Source organism: Cololabis saira, chromosome 15 (genome assembly GCF_033807715.1).
Source record: "Cololabis saira isolate AMF1-May2022 chromosome 15, fColSai1.1, whole genome shotgun sequence".
In the NCBI taxonomy this organism is placed as follows: domain Eukaryota; kingdom Metazoa; phylum Chordata; class Actinopteri; order Beloniformes; family Belonidae; genus Cololabis; species Cololabis saira.
Genome location: NC_084601.1, coordinates 24,529,549 through 24,544,598, shown reverse-complemented (window position 1 = coordinate 24,544,598; position 15,050 = coordinate 24,529,549). Strand labels below are relative to the sequence as shown.

Here is a 15,050-nt window from a genome sequence, read left to right as displayed (position 1 = left end):
GAAAAAACAAAACACTTTAATTTAAAGTGCTTTAATAGCATTGAACTTGCATGACTGTCCAGACAGCCAACCATACTAGCAACAGAAATAGCCTCTTATGATACTGTATGTCTGTCCACATCAGCCAAGATGTAGAATAAAGCTACAGGTGAAGAATATGGTGTAAAAGTTAGTTTAATTCAATAATTCAACTTAAAATGTGAAACTAAGACATGTATATTACAGTCTCATTACAGGCAAAGCAAGATATGTTAAGCCTTTATTTGTTATAATTTTGATGATTAAATTGTTTATTGATTTCATAATATATACAAATTGTTTGAGATTTTTTATTTGGGGTTTTCATAAACTGTGAGCCATAATCACCAAAATTATAACAAATAAAGGCTTGAAATATCTCTCTTTGCATGTAGTGGGAAATAATATATTTGTTTCACCTTAAGTTGAATTTACTACGAATTAAGTTTTGCAATATATTCAAATTTTCACACCTTCACCTTTATATTATGACTAGGGTTGCCACCTTTCAGAAATAAAAATAAGGGACACCCCGATTTCAGCAGAGCAGGCGCCAAAAAAAGGGACATCCCCAAAACTTCTAAAATGCATAGACATGTATTTATTTTATATGAAAAAACAAAACACTTTAATTTAAAGTGCTTTGATAGCATTGAACTTGCATGACTGTCCAGACAGCCAACCATACTAGCAACAGAAATAGCCTCTTATGATACTGTATGTCCACATCAGCCAAGATGTAGAATAAAGCTACAGGTGAAGAATATGGTGTAAAAGTTAGTTTAATTCAATAATTCAACTTAAAATGTGAAACTAATACATGTATATTACATAGTCTCATTACAGGCAAAGCAAGATATGTTAAGCCTTTATTTGTTATAATTTGGATGATTTAATTGTTTATTGATTTCATAATATATACTAATTGTTTGAGATTTTTTATTTGGGGTTTTCATAAACTGTGAGACATAATCACCAAAATTATAACAAATAAAGGCTTGAAATATCTCACTTTGCATGTAGTGGGAAATAATATATTTGTTTGACCTTAAAGGGAAAGTTCGGTTTTTTACAACCTGGACCTTATTTCTGGCATTTTTTAATGGTTGTATACTCACCCAGGCAAGTATGGTGTCATTTGGAGTCCTTCGGAAGATATTAGGGGTTTTTTTGCGAGCCGCTTCTCCATAGAATGGTAGTGAACGGGGCACAGCGGGACACGGACGATGCAGCGTCTAAATAACACATTATTGCCGCGAAACTCGTTCATTTATTTTATGAATCACTAGATCTGCTTCCAGGACCTGTTGTCTACATCCGGGGCTGTGTGTGTAACAAATAAATCAGTTTGTAAACAAGACCTCTGAACTCATGACGTCATCTCTGTGTGCGCGTCCCAGACACAGCTCTGTGTACAGCTGGAGTTCGCTACTGTTAGTTTACTGTTAGTTATTTGAAACATGTCTGAATATTTGTCAAATTCTGAGGTTGTGGACGACGACTTTGAATATGATGGACGTCCTTACCGTTTTGAGCCAGAGTATACGGCTGAAGAGCTCACTGAACGGAGGACAGAGTGCGCGCACAGAGATGACGTCATGAGTTCAGAGGTCTTGTTTACAAACTGATTTATTTGTTACACACACAGCCCCGGATGTAGACAACAGGTCCTGGAAGCAGATCTAGTGATTCATAAAAGAAATGAACGAGTTTCGCGGCAATCATGTGTTATTTAGACGCTGCATCGTCTGTGTCCCGCTGTGCCCCGTTCACTACCGTTATATGGAGAAGCGGCTCGCAAAAAAACCCCTAATATCTTCCGAAGGACTCCAAATGACACCAAACTTGCCTGGGTGAGTATACGACCATAAAAAAATGCCAGAAATAAGGTCCAGGTTGTAAAAAACTGAACTTTCCCTTTAAGTTGAATTTACTACGAATGAAGTTTTGCAATATATTCAAATTTTCAGACCTTCACCTGTATATTATTACATCAATAAATAAGAGCATAATATGTGTCTGTATTGGTTCAATACGGAACGCAAATTTTAATTCCCAATTACGGAACAATTCCGTATTATATATCCCGGGACGGGTGGCAACCCTGAATGCAGTACCAAGTCCAAACTGGGAATACTGGAACACCTACGAGTCATCGGTCACGTGACCTGGAATGTGAGGACGCGGAGTGAATGGCTGTCTGCTCTCCAACCTGAAACCAACTTCTCCGTCTCGGCTCCGCTGTCAGTGACGATTACTCTGCCTCACTTCTTTGTCATACACGTGCTTGCGCAGAAAGCCCGTATAACAACATACGAGCTATCAGTAGCAAAACTGTTCACTGGCAGTCAGATTTTTCAAGCTCCCGGTGTTGGAAACCTGCGAATTTCCCTGTTCCTTTTTAAAATCACATCCAGAGATATTACTGTTTAGCCCGCTGACTCCACAAACACGAGCCCCGACGGAGGCAACATGGCTGTCTATCCATCCAGACGCGCAGACAACAACACTACTACCAGCCAATCACGTCGCTCCCTTTCTCCGCCGCGGAAATCACCAGCCAATCAGCGCGCCGCCTGCGTCTGCCGTTGTAAACGAGCAGCCAATCAGCGACGAGCCGCCGACCAATCAGCGGCCGGCCTGGGCTGCAGCCGAGCGGAGGACGAGGGTCGTCCGGAGCCCAATGAGCGGGTTCAGTGCCGCCTGCCGGTGCCGGGGAGACGGGACTGGTGCTGAGACTCCGCCGCAGCAGCGCGTCAGCAGGACCGGACCGTGAACCCGGAGACGGCTACACAGCGAGCGGAAGGAGACGGCAGGTGAGCCCGAGGAGGCGGCAGGGGCCCCGGGGGTAGCGGGGCTGCCGCTCGCCCGGCCGGCGGCGCTCCAGCGCGGGGGAGAGAGCAGACAATAGATGCGGCTTGACATGGTGGCGGCCAGCTCCGCCGCCTCGGACCGCTAATCCGCCCCGAAAACGGCTCCAGTCGCAGCAGAAACGTCCATTTTTGCCCCGGGGTTTCCCCCAACCGGCTGTTTGTGGGCAGAAATGTGGGGAAATTGTTAACGGGAGCGCTGTTAAGCCTGAATTATGGTTCCACCGTTGAATCGACGCGGTGGGGTACGTGCGTAGCCTACGGCGTAGGGTACGCGACGACGCGTAACCCTACTGCGTCGGTGTAACGCGGGACCATAAATCAGCCTGTAGAAGCCCGGAGATCTTTTCATTGTTTGATCCGGAGTCTCAGGGGGTTAACTCGGCTGGAGAAAGAGCTGAGCTCCTTCACTGATTTTATTTTAAAGAGCAGGGTTTGAGAACAGGGGGGGCTGGGGGTTTGAGCGGTTTTATTCCGGCAGGACTGTGAGAAACGGCGGTTTTAGAGGCGGGTGGAGGAGGCCCGAGGTGCTGATGGCCCTCAGCAATTAGGAAGAAAAATCCGAAATGCATCATCAGCCATTTACGTGGAGACTCCGCTGCTCCATATGCACCTAAATGGCTGCCTGGCTGCCTGACAGCAGAGCAGCGTCTTTACTGAGAGGCTGCATCCAGGCCGAGGGAGCTGCTTCTGGCCCCGGCACTAATACTGACACATTCCTGCTCAAACAACCTGGAATAATAAAAAGATTCATGCGTGCTTATTTACGGAAGACGTGATTAGGGGCTGGTTTGGTTAGATGGAGGCTTTACATCTTAAGATGAGTTCATCACAAAAGCTTATAGTTTCTGGGGATCCAAGGAATTCTGTTGTGCAACTCTGAATCAGAAAAAGTTGGCATCATATGGAAAATTCAAACAGATGATAAAAGCATTGCTTCTTACATTAAATTTACTTTAACTGACGTTCATTTCTTTTACAAAACCCAAGCTATTAGATGTTGTTCACTGTTAACTTCGTTTCATTTGTTAACATACATCCATTTTCACATTTCAGGAGTGCTACACATTCTGACAAAAGTTAATACGAGGCAATTTAGTGCTAGGCAAGGCAAGTTTATTTATATAACACAATTCAACACAGGGTAATTCAAAGTGCTTTACATCAACATTAAAAGCGGCAAGACACAATTAAACAGTAAATAACAAATAAAATAAAATAAAATTATGAGAAAAGAAGGTAAAATAATAAAAAGCACAAGTTGCTGAAAACTAAGGGCAGTAGAGTACCGCAGGTACACATCTCATTCACGGTTTTCAGAAGGTATTTCATTTAAGAGTAAAGATGTGAAATAATATTATATGATTCTGTTCAGACAGGTGACACCAAGAGGTGATTGTAGTGACGATTTGGTAACCCAGCTAAGAGACGACGTTAACATCCTTGGGCTTTGAGGCGTCTAGGGTGGACCATCACATCGTACGATATCTAACCCCCAGTTGTGTATCAATTCTCCGTCCAGGCTTAATATGCAGAGAAAGTTTTGTGAAGGAACCGGTGTATGTCAGGACTACTTTTACTGAAAATCTCACTGCAAAAGAAACGAAACACTTCTAATTCAAAAATGAAAACATTTTAGTGTAAGATATCTGTATTTTTTTTCCTCTCATAAGTCTTTTAACACCTTGTACTGTTGCTGTTGCTTGTCTCGTCACTTAAAGTGCATTTTGATATAGAAGATAACAATTTGTGAGGAATGTCTTGTTTTGTAATTTTTTTTTTCTTTCGTAATTACAAGCAATTGTAGTCCCGACATACAGGGGTCCCTTAAGGAAACAGGTCCATGCTCATGTAAAGCCATTGCATGTTTCCACTGTAGTGGTCCAAACCAGATGCGCTCCATCGCAGAGATGTTGAGACTACCTCTGGATGAGATTAAGCAGCTGTTTCTGCTGCTTTTTCAGTTTCTGATCCTTCAACATTCTCTATTGGGGATCGGTCCGGACTGCAGGAAGACGGTCCGATAACAGTACCCTCTTCCTCCTCCCCCCTTTGTAATGTGTACAGGACACTGTATTAGCCTGTACTGCATCCATGCTGCATCACAGAGGTGGAAATAAGGTTTCCCAAGAACTGTGATAGAACCCCAGTCAAGTCCAGCTGGTCAAGTCTGGCTTTTGCAGTCTTGGACCTGTTGCTGATAACAGTCTAGATAAGCCTCTCTGGTCTGGATGAGGCTCTCTGGTCTGGAGCGCACGGCCCCCATTCCCTCCGAAAAGATCTGGAATATTGATGGATGCATAAATCGGTACCACTGGAATATAAACTGATATTTGTATTGATTAAGATGCTTGGTGGGAGCATGTAGAACGTGAATGTTTAAGAACTGAAGGAGATTTTAAAGGATGCTAACATAGCTGTGGTCTGTTGCTGTATATTTGAATTTAATATCCAAACACAGAAAGTGTCACTTAAAACACTGACTACGTTTACATGCAGTCAATAACCCTTTTAAAACCTGAATATTAGCAATAACCCGGTTTTGCACGGCCATGTAAACACCAATAACCCCTTTGAATAACCCGAATTTGCTCATATTCTGGTTTTTAAAAACCCGAATATGACCCCTGGGTTACTCCTTTTAAAACCCAAATATTCGGTCATATAAACGCCAAACGGGATATCCCGATCAAACAGAACATGAATTTGTTTTCCGCGCATGCTCTTTTCGCAAGGAATCTTGGTCTTTTGAGTCCAGGGCGTACTTATAAACACGGAGAAACGCAAGACCACCCCACACTTTTGGAGTGAGCAGGAGACTAATCATTTTATAAATATAATGAAGGATATGAACATTTTAGCATTTGTAGACAGTAGAAAGTACAGGGATAGCGAGATTTACAAGAAGGTGAGCGAAAAGTTGCCCGAAGTAGCATTTAAAAAAAAATTTGGATACAAGAAAAAGAAACAGAAATGACGGGAATTGCGCCATGATGTTCTCTGCGCGTCGCTGGTTTGATCGAGATATCCCAAATGATTAATTACCATGTATACACGGATAACCCTGTTTGCTCACGCATGGAAACAGAATATTCCGAATGTTTCAGTAACCGGAATATTAGCAATAACCCGAATTTTGACTGCATGTAAACGTAGTCACTGAGATGGTGAAGAAGCCTGAACACAGAAGGGAGGGGGACTCATTTCACTTATTGTGGTGGTAACTGTGTTTATTAGCTTGTGTACCATCCCTCCTTTCTTTTTTTCATGCTGGATGACTAAACATTTTCTGAAGGCAAGCTACAAAATCATGCCCAAACAAACCTCTCACTGTTTAAAAACCTTGAGAACTGTGAGGGCGACGGCTTCTCAAAAACAGTGTTGTGGTTTTTGTGCTGGTGATGTTTAAGACATGTTCAAGAGAGCATCAGCTACCAGCGTTGAACAGCTCAGATATAAGTCAAAGCTCAGATATAATGAAAGTCAATGAAAAAGGATTTAGGCACTCTGCAGTTTGGGGGTGATCTGAGGGAAAACTAGAAGGCCTCTCACGACACATATTGGATGAACAGAGACAAAAGTATCTTAAAGAATCATGAAACCTAAAATGCAATTTCTTGAAGGCCGTGATCAGAACACGGATCCACGGTGGTGTAGTCCAAGGGCTGCAATCAGTAATCAACGTAGTATAGACAAGTCTGTAACGAGATTGGTGCCAACAAATGTAATGGATTTTTAGCTGGTTACATTGTCACGCCTGTTTCACGCTGAGGAACTTACAACACTTCTTAAAGGAAAAATGGCGTTCATGTTTGTTGCAATGACATCCGTTTGAAAGAAGTGTGTATAAAAAAAAAAAGCCAATATTTTGGTATTTTGCAAATACTATGCAATCAATTGTCCAGAAGAATGGCACACAAGTCCTGATCAAGCCGTTTTTTTTGTTTCTTCTAAATTTGAAAAATGCGGAAATTTTGTACATAATTGTAAGTTTAAGAGGGAAAAATCGGACAAATAGTAATATTGAGTCCTTGGTGCTACACATAGGGGTCCGGGTGTCATTTAAAATAATTTGATGGTATTACCATAACCGATATCTTTGAAACGGATTCTCTAACGCTACTTTTTTTTAATACTAGTGCAATAAAGTTTGGTTGTACATGAGGCTAAATTAGACCTTGATGTTCAGACACTTCATGTATAATGGGATTTTAGATGACAGACAAATGTTAAAATGTGGTTTAAAGTACATTTAAGTCCCAAAAGGCATCACTAGTTGTCCTTTTTTCCCCCACTGGTTGAAGTTTGCAAAAACGAAGGAACAGTTAAACAGGTGGACGTTGTTGAACTAGTTCTACGTAGTTCTGCTGCTTTTGTCAGCTGCTCGTGGTAATGAGACAAGTCAGAAATAAGCCAGATGTATAAAAGTAAAAACTTCACAAAGCAGATGATGGCGATTCAGTAGAGCAACCGCTTCCACCCTGAGCAACATCCCCACCATGGTGACAGGAGATGTATTTTCTGTTCAAAACACATGACACCGCTGACTAAACAAAACACTTGCCGGGTGATATAAGTGACAAATCTTCACACTGACTCAGTCTTCCTCAAGTCTCCCACTCCAGAGGGCACTTCAGATACTGGTGGAGCTACTAGTTGTCAATAGGATATTACACTGACGAACCAATGTTTGAGATATCACTAAATCTGCCACAATATGATTTTAATTCGATATCATTCAGCACCCAGCGTTCAATATGAGACAATATTGAATGCAGTCACTACCATTAATGTCAAATTCCAGTAGGTAACCAAAATATCATCAGGATCACATTTACTGCTGTGTGATTAACAATGTCATTTTAAATGGATGGTATTGAATCATTCATCATTAAATTGATGTAGATTGATGGGTCACTACACCCCTACTGGTAGTGTTTCTAGAGCATTGTTTGAAATTGGCGCTGCCTGGTCCCAACAGGATTGAACGATTGGAGCCCTTCACTGTACGTTAAATGGTGGAGAGGTGGTGGTGTTGTTATGAGGTATTGATAACGCGTATCAGGTTATTTTTTTTTTTATACCTGGCCCAATTGGCACCCCAAATCCGAGGTCGTCATCAGAACCTTGTGGTACTCCTCTGTTAGCACAGTCCATGACTCCAGTGTTCCCTGAAGCCTCCGAGCCCAAAGATGTGCACGTAAGCTCCAGACAAGGTTGCAGTCCTCATACGAATTACCTGAAATAACAGTTTGTTTTTTTTAATAACTTTTACCTACTTACAATCACTGAAATTACAACTTTTTTGAATGTGGAACAGATCTGAATTCTGAGCATGAATTTACGATAACAAATTAAATGAAACCGAGGAGGGGAAAAAAACTTTTAAGGTATTGGGTTAATGCTCTAAAGTAAATGGAAGTTAATAGGCAAGTTAATATCGCTCCAGCTTGGTTTGTGCCTGTAGGCATATTGTAAATTTATCCCGTGAATCAACAAAGTTTTAATTTTAAGCCAAAGACAAAATGAACTTTATAGAGTTATCCTGTAAACCTTTCTGGATAAAAGAGGCTTTGACACGTAAACTACATATCATGATGGAGGGCACAGAGGGAAAGTAGTTGTCTTGTTGTTCCACATCTTTCCTTGAATGTTGACATTCACATGGGGAAGAACACAAGTGTCCAGAAAGCCTCTGACAGTAATGTTGTGAGTCCCTGGTACATCGGCAGTGGTACTGGGGTTGTATGAATGGAGCTTCCTGCTGGAGAGTGAATGAACTGAGGTGGAAACCTGATTAACCGTATCCATGGATGAGTAGTGGGGATGTTCCTCCTGTTTCCAGTTCAGGGTTTCAGCGTGGTTCAGCAAATCTGCTGCACACACACTGAATTCCGTTTTACGATTGATTTATTTTGATTTTTTTCGAAGGACTGACCTACAATTCCTTATGAATGCTGTTGTATGTATGCACTGACATATCCACCACAACCACATATCATTTTTAGCGTTTCTTTAAATTGTACACTTGTGTAAATACATTAGATTGATAGAGCTACAATTTCCCTTCTTGGGATAAATAAAGTATATCTATCTATTATTTTCGTTTTCTCAGTAAAATGTGCCCTGATCTTATGTACAAAAACAACCACAGTTGGACACAGTCTTGTCCAAGGACCAGGACCAACTTTTGGTTCCTCCTGTACCAACTCCTCTACCAACTCCACGGGAGGGAAGTTCATAACGGCTGAGTTTTTAGGAGCGTTGTAGCAGAGTTTCTTACATGACTTCATCATACTAATTAACATACTATACTTCGCTGTCACAGAACAAGTTTCCACTGATCGGTAGAGTCGTATGTCGAAAGAAGGATTATATTATTCACATTCTTTTATACATTTTATACTGTAATACAGCTAGCTAACTGTATAATTTGATACACTTGGTGGCCTCCTTTAGTCTGTAACTAGTGTTAGTTTTTTCCAACTTTTTAAATGTTTTCTAGTTATGAATAGTTATGAAAATGAGCAACACACTGGAAGGGATAAGGGCAGTACTGAATGCATTTCCAAACTAGACGTCAGCAAATGATGAAGAAGAAGAAAATGAGCTGGTATACTACAGTATTGGTAATTTAGTTCATACATGGATAAATTTAAAGGACTGTTTTATATATTGAGATTTGTTCAGTGGTCTATACACAGCGCAGTTTCTCCGACTCACAATTCACATTAGGGCTGGGCGATATGAGCTCAAATCTATATCACGATAAATTAGGCAGTTTTACCTCTAGTGATAAATGTACAATAACCCTATTCAAAAACTCAAAAACATCTATTTTCTGATCGGCTGATTGGTCGGTGACTCCAGACAGCTGCTCCGAGTTGAGAGCTCAGTGGACAGTAGGCTGTGACACGTGCCGTGACACGTTTGTAAGATGGGCTGTTGGAGTTACTGTGCGCTGAAGTTAATTTCTCAGCATAAGAAATGCCATGTGTGGCGTGAGTGTGTGAAGTTGTTGAAATGTACCAGTCTCACATTAGACAGCACTGTCACATCAGCCGCTTCTTCGTTTGAACCATCAGCCATTTTCTTGGGTTTCCCTTCTCGTTCAGACTGGATGGGTGGAGTCATGTGATTATAGACACGCCCCTTAAAGCTGAAAGAAACTAGCCTATCAGCACAGTCAAAACAGAGAAAAAAAATGTCTTTCCTTTTATTTCTTTAAATCAAAACAACGAATATACAGACACGGGAAAACTGACGTCGGTCATTGCAGTGAATGTCGGTAACGTTCGTTTTTTCCCCCAGGCATAATTCACATTAATAAAACAATCTCCTGCAGTTGCTATGTTCGTTTATCAGTAGTTCCTCATCAATGGTAGATGTGTTGCTTAGCAACCATACAAATGGATATAACGCCAGAGGTATGTATGGTAGGGATGTTAGCAGCGTTAAGACCAAACTAATGAACGGATAAAAATGGAGCATAAACTAGGCTTAAGTTCTAAATGGTGTCAGCTGTTGTCCAGAAAGTCTGCGTCTTCAGTAACACCACAGCTGCCGACGGTACATAGATGGAAACTTGCAGGTGACACTCCAGAAAGTTTATGTAAATATACTTGTACATTTGGTTCAAATAAATGCGCGTAAAATTACACCATGTGGTGTCAGTCTGGAGCCTTGGTACGAGCCAAAGTGTCAACAATTTTAGCTAACTTCGCGAAAAATAAACTTTAACCACAATGGACCAGTGTCCAAGTGAACGTGTAGTGTTGAGATTTGGTTACTGTATTGCAGATATCTGAAAGGGTAGGGTTAATATTGCACAACTATGAATGGTTACTGGTAAAAATTTCACTCTGCAAATCATCTAGGTGTATTGCATTTTTATTAAATGAAAAAGGGTCATAGTACATACATGAACAACTCTACATGTTTTTGCAAACATTTTGTTTTGAACTTGACATGTTTCATGTTATTCCTCTCAGCTTAATTTATTTGTTACAACATATTGCCACAACAAATAGTTTGAGTAAACTTAGTACTGTAATTAAATGAAAGTAAAAATGATTTAGAAAAACATTAATTCCAGCAGTTGGTCAACAACTGGTGTACTGACAACTTCTATAATCCAGTGGGGACGGGACAGTACACACTATTTCTGCTCCAGATGCTGGATCTGGACAAGTATGTAAACATTTTCAACAATGCAATACACTTAAAGGAAACTGTGAAATAATTTTTGTATTTTTCTCGTCAAAAAAAGAAGCTCTGAAAACAAAGTTCTTCAAATTGGCAGTTTTTCCAAAGGCAAAGGAAGTTCATGTTGATATTCTCAGTGGAATCTTCTTGTCTGCTGAATTCTGAAGTCTGACCATAAAAAAAAATCAATGGTTTGTGAACACAGTGAAGCTACAGAACATTTATGTGATGATTGTATTTTTAACAGTTTCTCCTAAAAATGTTAATTTTGCTGGTCTAATATAAATGTGGCCAGACGGCATTAATCTGACTGCAGGCCATGCACTTATAATACCCCAATATTTGTGTATCTTTAGCCTTTTTTCAGTAGAAGTGGTCCCGCCACACAGAGGTTCCTTCATGAACCTGGTTTCTGCTTAATGCATACACCATCATTTATTTCCCCTCTGTTGTGGCATTCCCAGATGCCTCTGAGTCCAGAGATGTCACCTACAGACAAGCTACAAGATACTCCTAGCAATTAACCTGCACACAGTTTTTAGGAAGGAAAAAAAATGGCTATTTACTTACAAACTGAAGAGAGCTGAAGAGTAAAGGCCTGAAACATCTTGGGTTCATACTGTCCACACTGAAGTTACTCAGCAGAAATTGAATTTCTCTATTTCCGGATTTGGGGTTGTTCCAAGCCCCTTTAAAAGTTCTCAGAATGACGTACCAGCTGATCTGTGTCGGTATGACTCCCCCCAACCTCAACCCTCAGGACACGGCAGAGCAGGAATTGATTAGTGGTAAAAATAGATGACTAGTTGTCAAGGCAACCATCACAAAGAGCTGTTGTGTGGTTTATTAAAGAGCGGCATCCATGCGTTTGGGCGGCACGTGTTGCTATACGTTTATACGCAGATGTGACCCCCTCCCCCCACCTCTGAACCCCCATTGGCTCTGACTCTTAACCCCCCCCCCGTCACGCAGCCAGTAACCACCCTGTTACTACGGCCCACCTCTCCATTGACCTGGTTTGTATCTTAAACCATCCTCATGAGGATGCTGGTCGTATTCCAGCAGCTCTGACGTCGGCGTCTTCTGCTTCCGAGGTGATTGTTGAAGTTCATCAGCTGGTCCACTGAGTGAGATGGCTGAGGCCCCTCCTCACCTTCCTCCCTGGAATGATTTAAAGGGGTTTCGTAGCTCAGGGGGGCCGGCAGCTCATATATACAGTATTCCTATCTGAAAAATTTCCACTACAGCCAAAAACAACTTTCCCCTGTTTGTGGCTCTAGTGGACATTTTTTAAAGAGGGTTGTTACGGGTTGTGAATTTTGAGGTCTTTCTTTTTTTATAAATTTAATTTTTTATACAAATTTATGATTTTATAAGGTAAGGCATTATTTATGCTTCTGTGTGGCAACTGCACACATATCTTTTGTCTAGGATCTACGAGATTGTTGGAATTCTGGAACTCTGTTGAAATTGCAGCAATTACACAAAGTACACCAAATTTGACCTGTGAGACCTCAATGTATATGTGTGTGTGTTTGTTTTTATATATGTACATATATATGTATATGTGTGCATTTATATATATGTAAGTGTGTGTATGTGTGCGTGCGTGATTAATTGTTGTATTACCAACAATTTCCTGTAAACATCCAGCGGGTGTACAAGGTATCTACCTCACGTGAGCTGATGGTTACCATGCCAACCAGTCATACGTCATCCCAGACTCTACAGAGCAGTTTAGCAGTCTATGATGTAAACAGTTGGAAAAAGTAAAACACTAACAAGTGATGGAGTAGAAGAAGAATGTTGGTGGTGTAACACCATCTGATAATCAAATCATTGGTGACTGGACAGTCTCTAGCGGAGGACGGTCTCTGATTGGCCAGAGTCTCTATTGGAGTCAGTAAGGTGCCGGAGGACGGCCTGTGGAGTCGTAGTTTTGGGAAAGACTGTCTCTGGTGTGGGACAGTCTCTGGAGGAATAGTGCCGGTAGAAGACCGTCTCTTGTGTGGGACGGTCTCTGGAGGAATAGTGCCGGTAGAAGACCGTCTCTGGCACGGGACGGTCTCTGGTGTGGGACGGTCTCTGGCACGGGACGGTCTCTGGAGGAATAGTGCCGGTAGAAGACCGTCTCTGCATGAGTTTCAGTCAGAGGAGACATTTTAGCAGCAGCCATTTGATCGACAGCATTAAGAACATTGTGTGTGTGTGTGTGTATGTGTGTGTGTGTTGGGGGATGGGTGAAGGGAATTAAGAGCTTTTATTATGTCAGGAAACCTCTGCCAGCTCTGTCTTGTTTCTGCGTCTGTTCTCATGAAACCTTGTTTCTATTCTCTGCGTCAGACACACGAGAAGCGTTCGGTTTTAAAAAGCTTCAAGTATTTTTATTCCCCCACAATTTGTCCAGTGCCACTTGCCACACTTTATTTCATGTTGAAAAACCAAATCTACAGAGTGTTATCTGGTGTTTAATATATCCAGTCATCGACACAAGTCCAAACTGGTCCCAACATGGATCCAACTGGGCTTCTGACCTCCATGTCAGAAGATCTCCATCCATTTTACATCTGGGTCACATGACCATCCAGGCTCCCTGGCCATGTGTAGGTCCATCTCATGATGGCTCACAACAGCTCCTCCTACATTGATGTAAAACATCACTCCAACTCCAGGGTTGCAGCTAACTCAATCTTGTTAGGGAGCTTTTCCAATAGTACCGACTTGGTTCGGTTTGCCACTTTTCCACTAGGGGTCTAACCGTGCCGAGTAGATACTTCCCTGTAATTACTCTGCCGAAGTTCTAAGCGGGCTGAGTCGGACTGTATCTGATGACATCCTACTACAGACCACTGATTGGTCAGGGGGTTGGGAGCCAGACTTCTGAGTCAGGATGTGGATGTTCAAAAGGATCTAGACAGAACGATAAGGAACAACATGATCCACCAGGAGCTCTGTCAGATCATAGCTGCTCGCGGCTACCAACAGACTTTTCAGCAGCGCCAAGATAAACTAAAAAATGTAAAAACATTATGCTTGAAGCTTCTCTCACTCTCATTTTTTAACTTTATCGAACACAAGCCACAGACCCAACAGCACATCTATCCTCTCCAGGTTCTACATATTTGGTGGGGTTTTCTTCTTCTTCGTTTGTGTCACACACTCAAAAGTACTTCTGGCCCCAACCCCGCCCACTACTAGTGGATAAGAAACCAAGTTGTGTTGAGATGAGTAGAGCCAAGTAGGCACTAGTGGAAAAGTGCCATATGTGTACAGTATCCCATAATGCAATGCTTCACTTCAGCTGAGCATGTGACTGGTCTGGCTGGGCTGTAGCATAGTTGTGCCGTGATAAACGCCGTACCAGCATGTCGTCCTCATCCATAGAGACCTGCACTATTGTGACTACTGTGTTTTCTTTTTGCCTGAATGCTTGTATCGTCACTCATTAGGTGGACCTTGGTTTCTCTCATTTTGTAATTGGCTATTTGCAGATGCCAAACAGCTGAACATGAAAATCCCCGGGTCTTGTGGAAGTGCATCGGTTCGGGCCCTCTGGTTGACTCACATTGACAGAGGTTTTCTGTGGTTATCCAGCAGCCTGTTTCGAGGGTTGGATGGACCTGTTTGGGTGGGTACATGGGTCCAGAGTGGAGGTTCAAGGGAAATGTCTCTCCATCACCCTACATACCCTAGAGCTTGTCCCAAAAGCTCTGGACTTTAAGGTTGACTTCAGTTTCATGTGACGTGCGTCAGCTGAACCTGAATAAGCTGAACGCTTCCTCGGCATGCACTCTTATTCCTTGGCGTGTTCTCGTGAAACGTCCTCCGATCCTGCTGAAGCTTTATCCTGGTTGAGAGCCTTGAATTCTTAGCTCCACCCTTTTCACCGTGGAGACGTCACAGTTCAGTTTTATGCCTCCATGACAGGATGTAGTTCCTGACTTCAAACGTATCCTC

At 42.0% G+C, this 15,050-nt stretch overlaps 1 protein-coding gene across 1 annotated transcript in view; it reads left to right on the top strand.

The window, feature by feature from the left end:
- Positions 1-2,687: 2,687 nt before the first annotated feature.
- gatad2b (GATA zinc finger domain containing 2B) overlaps positions 2,688-15,050 on the top strand; it is a 39,046-nt gene continuing 26,683 nt past the window's right edge. Inside the window, exon 1 of the mRNA XM_061741148.1 lies at positions 2,688-2,834. The gene's annotated coding sequence lies outside the window, so the exon portion shown is untranslated. The remainder of the gene's footprint in view (positions 2,835-15,050) is intronic.